This window comes from Diabrotica virgifera, chromosome 8, assembly GCF_917563875.1.
Source record: "Diabrotica virgifera virgifera chromosome 8, PGI_DIABVI_V3a".
Classification (NCBI taxonomy): domain Eukaryota; kingdom Metazoa; phylum Arthropoda; class Insecta; order Coleoptera; family Chrysomelidae; genus Diabrotica; species Diabrotica virgifera.
Window position 1 is genome coordinate 179999046 of NC_065450.1, and position 8810 is coordinate 180007855.

General features: G+C 35.5%; 1 long non-coding RNA gene across 1 annotated transcript; it reads left to right on the top strand.

Annotated features, from left to right (window-relative positions):
• Positions 1 to 1411: 1411 nt before the first annotated feature.
• Positions 1412 to 2852, top strand: LOC126890019 (uncharacterized). The gene is made up of 2 exons (XR_007700254.1): positions 1412 to 1915; positions 2490 to 2852. It is a non-coding gene; the product is annotated as an uncharacterized LOC126890019 (long non-coding RNA).
• Positions 2853 to 8810: the final 5958 nt, after the last annotated feature.

Genomic DNA, 8810 nt, shown 5'->3' on the forward strand with positions numbered 1-8810 from the left:
TGGCTCCGCCAAAAGTATGGCACAGAACAATTCTAACCTGGAGACCATACCAACACAAAAGACTCAGATTCAGACCTCCTCTGAGATGGACAGATGATCTGAAACGAACTGCCGGGAAAAATTGGCTACAAGTGTCGTACAACAAAAAACAATGGAAAGGAAGACTTGAATAGGCTTATGTTCAGATGTGGACGTGAATGGCTAGACGAAGAAGAAGATGGCTCCGCCAAGCCATGGCGGAGTTCTTAATACCAAAGAAACTCATTCGGATGAATAAAGTCTGTATGGAGGGTGGAATATCAAAAGTACATGTAAATAATAAACTGTCTGACAGCTTTGAAATCAACAGTGGGCACAAACAGGGCGATGCGTTATCTCCGCTACTTTTTAACCTTATATTAGAGAAAGCGATGAGGCCGGCCGAAATAAAAACAGAACTGCTATCGGTTCAAGGTCCCAAGTTATTACTAGCATACGCAGATGACATTGATCTCGTTGGAGACTCCATCCTATCCACAAAAGCCATTTTCAACAAGGTGGAAGGAGCAACAAGCGAAGTAGGACTGAGGATTAATGAAGAGAAGACGAAATATATGTGTATAAATATAACGGCACGAAGAGACAGGATAGGACAAAATGTGACGGTCACCATCTTCAATTTCCAAAGAGTACAACGTTTTAAGTATCTGGGGGCCGTAATCACAGACGACGTTACTGAAGAATTAAAAGACAGAATACAATCAGCAAATCGCTGTCTATTCGCACTGGATAAGCTTATAAAATCAAAAAATCTTACAAGAAGTTCAAAGATCAAAATCTATAAATCCATCGTCAGACCTGTGCTAATATATGGATGAGAAACGTGGATCATGACCAAATCAAACAAAGAAAAGCTCAGACGTTTTGAATGAAAAATACTTAGAAAAATATTCGGACCTCACCACGACATAACACAAACCAGTATAGGATCAGAACCAACATCGAATTAAAAAGTCTACAATGACACCGATATTGCTCAAGAAATTAAATCACAGCGACTAAGATGAGCAGGCCACGTGCACAGACTTCATAACGAGAGACTTGTAAGACTGGTATGGGAGCAGATTCGTACAGGCAAAAGACCATTCAGACGCCCTAGAATGCGATGGAGAGATAACATCCAAGCAGATCTTCGAAAAATGAACATTCCATTTGACCCTAGGTTGATGGAAGACCAAAAAATTTGGAAAAAAGTTGTACAGTCAGCCAGGGCCCACCCAGGGTTGTAGCGCTACGTGATGATGATGATGAATACAAAATATCAGCAAACAAAAAAAAAAACAACATTTAGATACAATAAAAACTTTAATAACAACTTTACAGCGTATGCCAAACAAAATTGTTCCAAATAATAAATCTATTGTGCCTTACAATACGCAAAAGGAACAACAATCAAAGCGTTTAACAAATAATGATATACGTTTTTATTGCTCGCGTCTTAAAAAATTATAATTTGGTAGATCTTATTTTACATTTACCTTAACTTTCATATAATAAGTAGAAATGTACGAAATTAGTGAATTGGTCAGTTATTTAAGTAATCCTTAGGCTCTATTTGTTAAAGACTAGACTGTAAAAAATATAGAACCAATTGTAAAATTTTTAGTAAATATTAGGTATGTAGAAGCATCTCGGAAAGAAAACATATTCTGTGTACAATCTCAAAAAGCGTAATAGGTTCTTTTAGTTGAGATAAGCATAACAACTAACAAGGATTTGTTGTACCGTTGTTCCGATATGCCTAATTCGAATCGAAAGTGAACCCAAATCAGCAGATATATTCCGGTAGGTGTGAGTTGCCGGAATTAATTTAAAAAATAATAAAAATAAGTTAACGACGAACAGTAAAATATTTATTTATTTTGGTAACAAAAAGGTGTTTTGCTTAGGTCTCGGACGAGGGTCGATTGTTAGCGAGAGTCGGGTGTCCGCATGCTGTGAAGAGACTGTTAAGAAAGTCACAGACGCTAATATGTTTGTGTTTCTACCCTCTGACCAGATGGGCAATAAATTATTTAAATCTGGCGTATAAAAACAGAAACACTTCTGCAGTTTTAAAACGATTCCATGTCCAAAGTGAGTTGTTGACATAATGGTCTGATATGATAATTAATTTATGGGGAATTCAGTTTGTTACACTGAACACACCAAAAACATATGGTTAGGGATGCATTTCGTTTCGTAAAACCATGTCTTTCTTAGCATCTGGTTTGTATATTAACTGCGACTTTTATATGGCCCATATTATTTCGTTTTGAGAAAAATTATTAAAATTAAAATTAGCAAAAATAGTAATTAAAGAGTATCGCTATATATCCGCGGCGTTTTAAATGTTCTCGGGGTCATCAATATTCCGGTAGGTGTGAGTTGACGGAACTAATTAAAAAAAAAATAATAAAAATAAATTAACGACGAACAGTAAAATATTTATTTATTTTGGTAACAAAAAGGTGTTTTGCTTAGGTCTCGGACGAGGGTCGATTGTTAGCGAGAGTCGGGTGTCCGCGTGGTTCGCATGCTGTGAAGAGACTGTTAAGAAAGCCACAGACGCTAATTTGTTTGTGTTTCTACCCTCTGACCAGATGGGCAATAAATTATTTAGATCTGGCGTATAAAAACAGAAACACTTCTGCAGTTTTAAAACGATTGCATGTCCAAAGTGAGTTGTTGACATAACGGTCTGATATGATAATTAATTTATGGGGAATTCAGTTTGTTACACTGAACACACCAAAAACATATGGTTAGGGATGCATTTCGTTTCGTAAAACCATGTCTTTCTTAGCATCTGGTTTGTATATTAACTGTGACTTTTATATGGCCCATATTATTTCGTTTTGAGAAAAATTATTAAAATTACAATTAGCAAAAATAGTAATTAAAGCGTATCGCTATAGATACTTTTCACAATTTTGATGACTCTGATAAATCTTATTGCCCATACATTACATCAATTCCCAGTTCGTTAATATCAAGAAGTTCATAATGAAACTGTCCGTACCATAAGTAAATCCAATTACAGGGGAGAGAATGTGCAGAGACATATTTAGACAACACGATATGGTATAACCAATCAACGTAGGCATGAAAAAACAAAAGAAATAATAATAGATAATTACACCAAGGGAGTATCTCTGACAGAACATATAAGAAACGAGAATGTGCGAAGCAGGACCAAGGTGGAGGATGAGGATGTATTTGGAAGAACAGCGCAAATTAAATAGAACTGGGTAGAACACGGAGCACAACAAAACAACGACAGGTGGACGAGAAACATTGTACATTGGAGACCACGCGAACACAGTCGTAGTAGAGGAAGACCACAAAAACGATGGCTAAAAGACATCAAAGCCAAAGTAGGGAGAAACTGGTATCAAATAGCACAAAACAGAGAATATGGAGAACACAGGGCTGCTTTATCCATTAGGCAATATAGGCAGTTGCCTAGGGCGGCAAATTATGAGAGGGCGGCAAGAATACTGTACAAAAAATATTTGTATAGGTATAAAAATTAAAATTGAATAGCATTTAAGTACATGTACATCCATCAATGGAATATAAGTGGGCATTCATTTCTAGAAAACAAAATGCATTTTCTTAACACTATTCATCAAAAAGAACAGAAGTCGTAAATTTAGGTATTATTGGGCCGTCGGCAGTACCGCAAAGACGGCGGGCGCACTGTTCTATAATTTTTTTTAAACTGAATCTTTTTGGGATATTCGTGGTTGAAAATTTGCCATTTTCATTGAAAAATGTCGCCTTTTCGGACGGTTTTTTGCGAATACCTTAAAAATTATGCATCTAACGAAAAAAACTATATAAAACATTTTTGTAGCTTATGAAAAATCAAAGAGATTCGTTCCTTCATAAGTCTTCTAGTGATAACATAAAAAGAGATGTGGTAGGTAAAAAGATTTTTTTTGTGCATGCTCAAATGGGTGTGTTCAACTTAATAACAGAAAAATGGTAGATTTTAAGGGTATAATGCTATCAATATCTTTTGTAAGTACTGCCTGAAAAGACCTTTAAAACGACGGCACTGTTAAATTTCGATTACATTCAAACTAAGCGAGATATGGTGCAACAAAAAAGGATGACTAATTTATTTTAAGATAAAATGCGAAGTATGTATATTTTAACTCCTCATCCACCAGATTTAAATGCATCGTTTTGCTTCTACAATACCTTTTACTATAGTGGTATTTCTATGTTCAACAAGTTGGACGGGTTTAAAATGTACGGTTTTTGAAAAAAATAAGATCAAATTATAGAGAGCATTTTTAATTTTTTTTAAATGTTCCTTTTTCTCCAAGTAACTCGAAAATGATAATAAGATACAGTAATGAAAGAAAAATAAAATTGATATCTAAAAGAAAACCTCCATTTTTGTAAGGTATTTTTTACGTATCTCTTATCACTTTCGAATTACATGAAGAAAAAGGAAGATTTTTAAGAAAATCTAAAAATGCGCTCTATAATTTGATCTTATTCTTTTCAAAAACCATTCATTTTAAACCCGTCCACCTTTTTGAATATAGAAATAACACTATAGTAGAAGGTATTCTAGAAGAAAAACGATGCATTTAAATCTGGTGGATGAGGAGTTAAAATATACATACTTCGCATTTTATCTTAAAATAAATCATTATACCCCTAAAATCGACCATTTCTCTGTTATTTTAAGTTGAATACACCGATTTGAGCATGCACAAAAAAAATCTTTTTTCACCTACCATCTCTTTTTTTTATTAAAACTAGAAGATTTATGAGAAAATGAATCTCTCTGATTTTTCATAAACTACAAAAATGTTTTATATAGGTTTTTTCGTTAGAAAAAAACTTTTTCTAATAAAAAACTTTTTTCTAAAAAAATTTTTTATGGTATTCCCAAAAAAACAGTCTCCGAAAAGTGTCATTTTTCAATGAAAATGGCAAATTTTGAACCACGAATAACTCAAAAAGTATTGAGTTTTCAAAAAAATTTATAAAACAGTTATTGCTTAGAATTAGGTTCTCTGGCCAATTCCGGTGTTAATTTGATAAAAAAAATTCCACCCCCGAGAACGGGTGGAAACCACCCCCAAGTTACAAGCGTCAAGTAAATTGATGCAGTGGGATGGAATTCGGAGCCAGATACCCTCACTGACTGCAGTAATAGATACCTACATCATTCATACATGAATGCATTCACTCAAAGGTTCATTTGGATACCACAATAAAATCACCAATGACCAATAATTGACATATCTAAATATTTAAAGAAGAGTGGATTGAAAGATATTTTCCCTATTTTTGATATTGCTTTGCGCATTTATTTGTGCCTCCCAGTTGCCAACCAACGTGTCCGCTGAAAGATCATTTTTCATTTTCGAAAATGCCACGAATTTAAAATAGTCATGAAAATAATTTTCCATCAATTATGACGCAAGAACGTCTTAACAATTTGTCGATTTTGTTCATAGAAAGTGACGTAACAAAGGCGATAAATTATGACGACATTATAGATGATTTTTCCAAAGAAACATCAAGAAAGAAAACTGGAATGACAATTTTTATGTATTCTTATTTAAATAAAAAAATCTTGCAATTTTTTTTTTCGCAAAAATGGTACATGCTTGAAGGGCGGCTACTAGAGAATTGCCTAGGGCGTCAATTGACCTAAACGCGGCCCTGGGAGAACACATGGGCAGGCCTTTGTCCAGAAGTGGATGCAAACAGGCTGAAGAAGAAAAAGAAGAGACATCAAAGGAGTGGACAAAGGATTGCACAAAGTTATTGCAGGAGAATAATCACAGATGAAGATATAACTAAAGCACAACAGAAAGCCAAAAACAACAAATCACCAGAACCAGGGAACATAAAAAAGGAATTTCTGAAATATAGAGGCGCAAAGATGCTATCCTTATGAGTGTTGTCCATTAAATGCGAAGCAGAAAGGGAGATTACAGAGTTGAATCAACATGTCCAGTGGCGGCTCGTGAGTAAAAATATCGGTGGGGCACTTTTATTTTGAGCGGCAAATACAAAATTATGAACACCGAAAAAATGTTGCTAGTTACAAACTTACCCATGTATTTAGGGATTCTAGTGAATAGTCCTTTTTTTCATCACTAGGTGAGGAATCTGCAAACAGACATCGCGTCGGAGGTAAACATTTCCGACAGTGCTGAGTTCCTGAGCTAAAACCTCATCAGTGTCACGTCGACCAGTTTGGCCCTAAGTCGGACTTCCCTGCCCTCCGTAACTTCGATGTAGGAGGGACCAGCTGAACCCCACCACTCTCATACTAGGGCATCAGGGTGGAATTGCTCGTTAGAGCATAACTTCTCCCCGATGTCCTTCTTTTGCCCGATTCTCAGTCGCTCGCCATCACGCATCAGCTTCCATCTCTCGCACTCATCTGACCACCACGTCCTTTACCCCTATGCTGTCAACCACTACTTTTTCCTACCTCTACCTTCTTTTTTATCGACAGCACCTTTATCGCATAGTTGTGGATGTTATCCCACCATCGCTCATCCATCACAACATACCTGTTTTTGGTCACTATATCGTTATGTTCCTTTATTGATCTTCTAAAAGCCGAATCTAACTGTGATTGTATATTTATTGACCCTAATAATTGGTATTCAACACAATAATGGATGTGTTTGGAGTTTGGAGCTAACCTTATGTTTTTTAATTTTCTCTGAGAGATGTTTAATATCATTTACACCACGGATTGTCCAAGACTCGTCCACTTGTGGTTAAAACAATAAACACTTAAAACAATAGAGGCGATTTGTCTCCTCACAATCGAATAACCAGTCTGCTAACAAATAATGTTTCTCATTGAATTTACGATTAAAATTTCTATTACCACTTTGTCCTGCCTGAATTATGTCCAATTTTGGTCTAGGAGGTCCTATTTTTTTGTATTTAAAAAATTTTCGAACTCTAAAGTATTTTTGTCTTAATAAAGCATACACTATTAATATTTGTTGCCATATCGAATTATTGGATATCGACATCGACAATAATGAAGTCAGTATTGAGAATTGTATACTTAACACAGACCGAAAACTACGCTCGGGCTGTGTCCTAGGTGAAGTATATTGGTGCGATACCGACTGCCAAGCCAAATCCCGTAACGTTGCCAGTTACTACCTGCATCTGAGGATATTTCTTATTTCGCACACGGCAAGTCATCATCTAGCGCCCGATATTTTTCTAACTTGACAACAGTGAGTCCGGTTGCTCGGAAAAGCGCCCTTCCTGGGGTGCGGGCATAATTAAAAACTACACTGTGTAGTAGTTTTTAATCAATGGTGCGGGTGAACGCTGTTAATTTATATTTCTAAACTTTTTGGAGCGTCGCGTCACATCGACTGAATATTTTTATTAGATTTTTAAATAAAGAAAAATTCATTCAATATAAATTGTATGAGATATCTACTACATTAAATGAGTTAGTGGGAGGGCAGTGCCCCAAGCGCCTCCCTGCCACAGCCGCCCCTGAACATGTCATCCGTTTTCAAGAAAAGTGACAAAAATTCAGTAAACAACTATAGAGAGATCAGTGTAATGCCTTCAATAGCCAGAATATTTTCCACAGCTATAAAAGAAAAAATAGATTAACACATGGACCATTATGGCGAAGAACAAGCCGGATTTCGAAAAGCCAGATAATTTCTAGATAATTATATTCATCATGCGACAAGTGATAGAAAAGAACAAAGAGAAGACTTGGAAACATCTATCGGAAGCAATGAGAAGAATCCACGTTAGAGAGAAATTATTCAATATAACACAAAGACTGTATAAAGAAACAGAGGCACAAATAAAGTTATGCAATATCCATTTAAAATTAAAAAAAAAACAATTAAACGCAACTCGTTATACAGTCATTATTTTTCAAAACAACCATGTAAACATTTCTGAAGACACAAAGAAATCAGTAAAGATCTATTGGGACCGTGCAAGTTCGGGAAAGCGACCTCTATTTCTACGCTCTGTACTTTTATTCGCACTTTTAATTATATTGGCCAATTATATTAGTCCTGGTTGCTGGATAATTGTCAAGACCATAGTCCAAAAAAATAATAAGAAGAAAAAATAAGATGCAGGTTATGTTTAGCAAACGTAAACAATTGTATGTAGTAAATAAAATCAGTTATTAAAATGCACTACTGCAAGCAAAATACAATTAATTAAATTTACCTTTATATAATAATTGCATATCATATCAATATTGTGGAGCAATATATAATTTTTCTGCGTCAATGACAGAAGGTATGAAATATACGTCAATTTGACAATTTCAATTGACAATATGAATTATTTAAGATAGTTGCAATATTTCTCCGCGACTCGCGCACGGTCGTTTCTCGTTTCCCTTTCCAAGTATTTGCACACCGCGAATAGGAACCTTGGCCACAAACGAATTCTGCATCCCTCCAATGTAGTGATGTAAAAAAAGTATCTACCCGTTACAAAGTAACGGGTATTGGTCCAATACCCAAAGTACCGATTCTTCGTTGTTAGAAATACTCGTAATTTTCGATACAAGTAAACTAACGAAATACCCAGATGTCGGTAGCACCAAACCAAACAAATACTTTGTCGATTGGTATGTCGGTACTCAGTACTTTAGCACTTAAGATACATATATCGAGGCGGTGACGGGGTGAAATGAAAACACTAAAGAGGCCTGCCGAAGGGCATCGGTTTATGGTTTCTATTACACATTACATTATTTATTACTTTATTACTAAGACTTTAATAAAAAG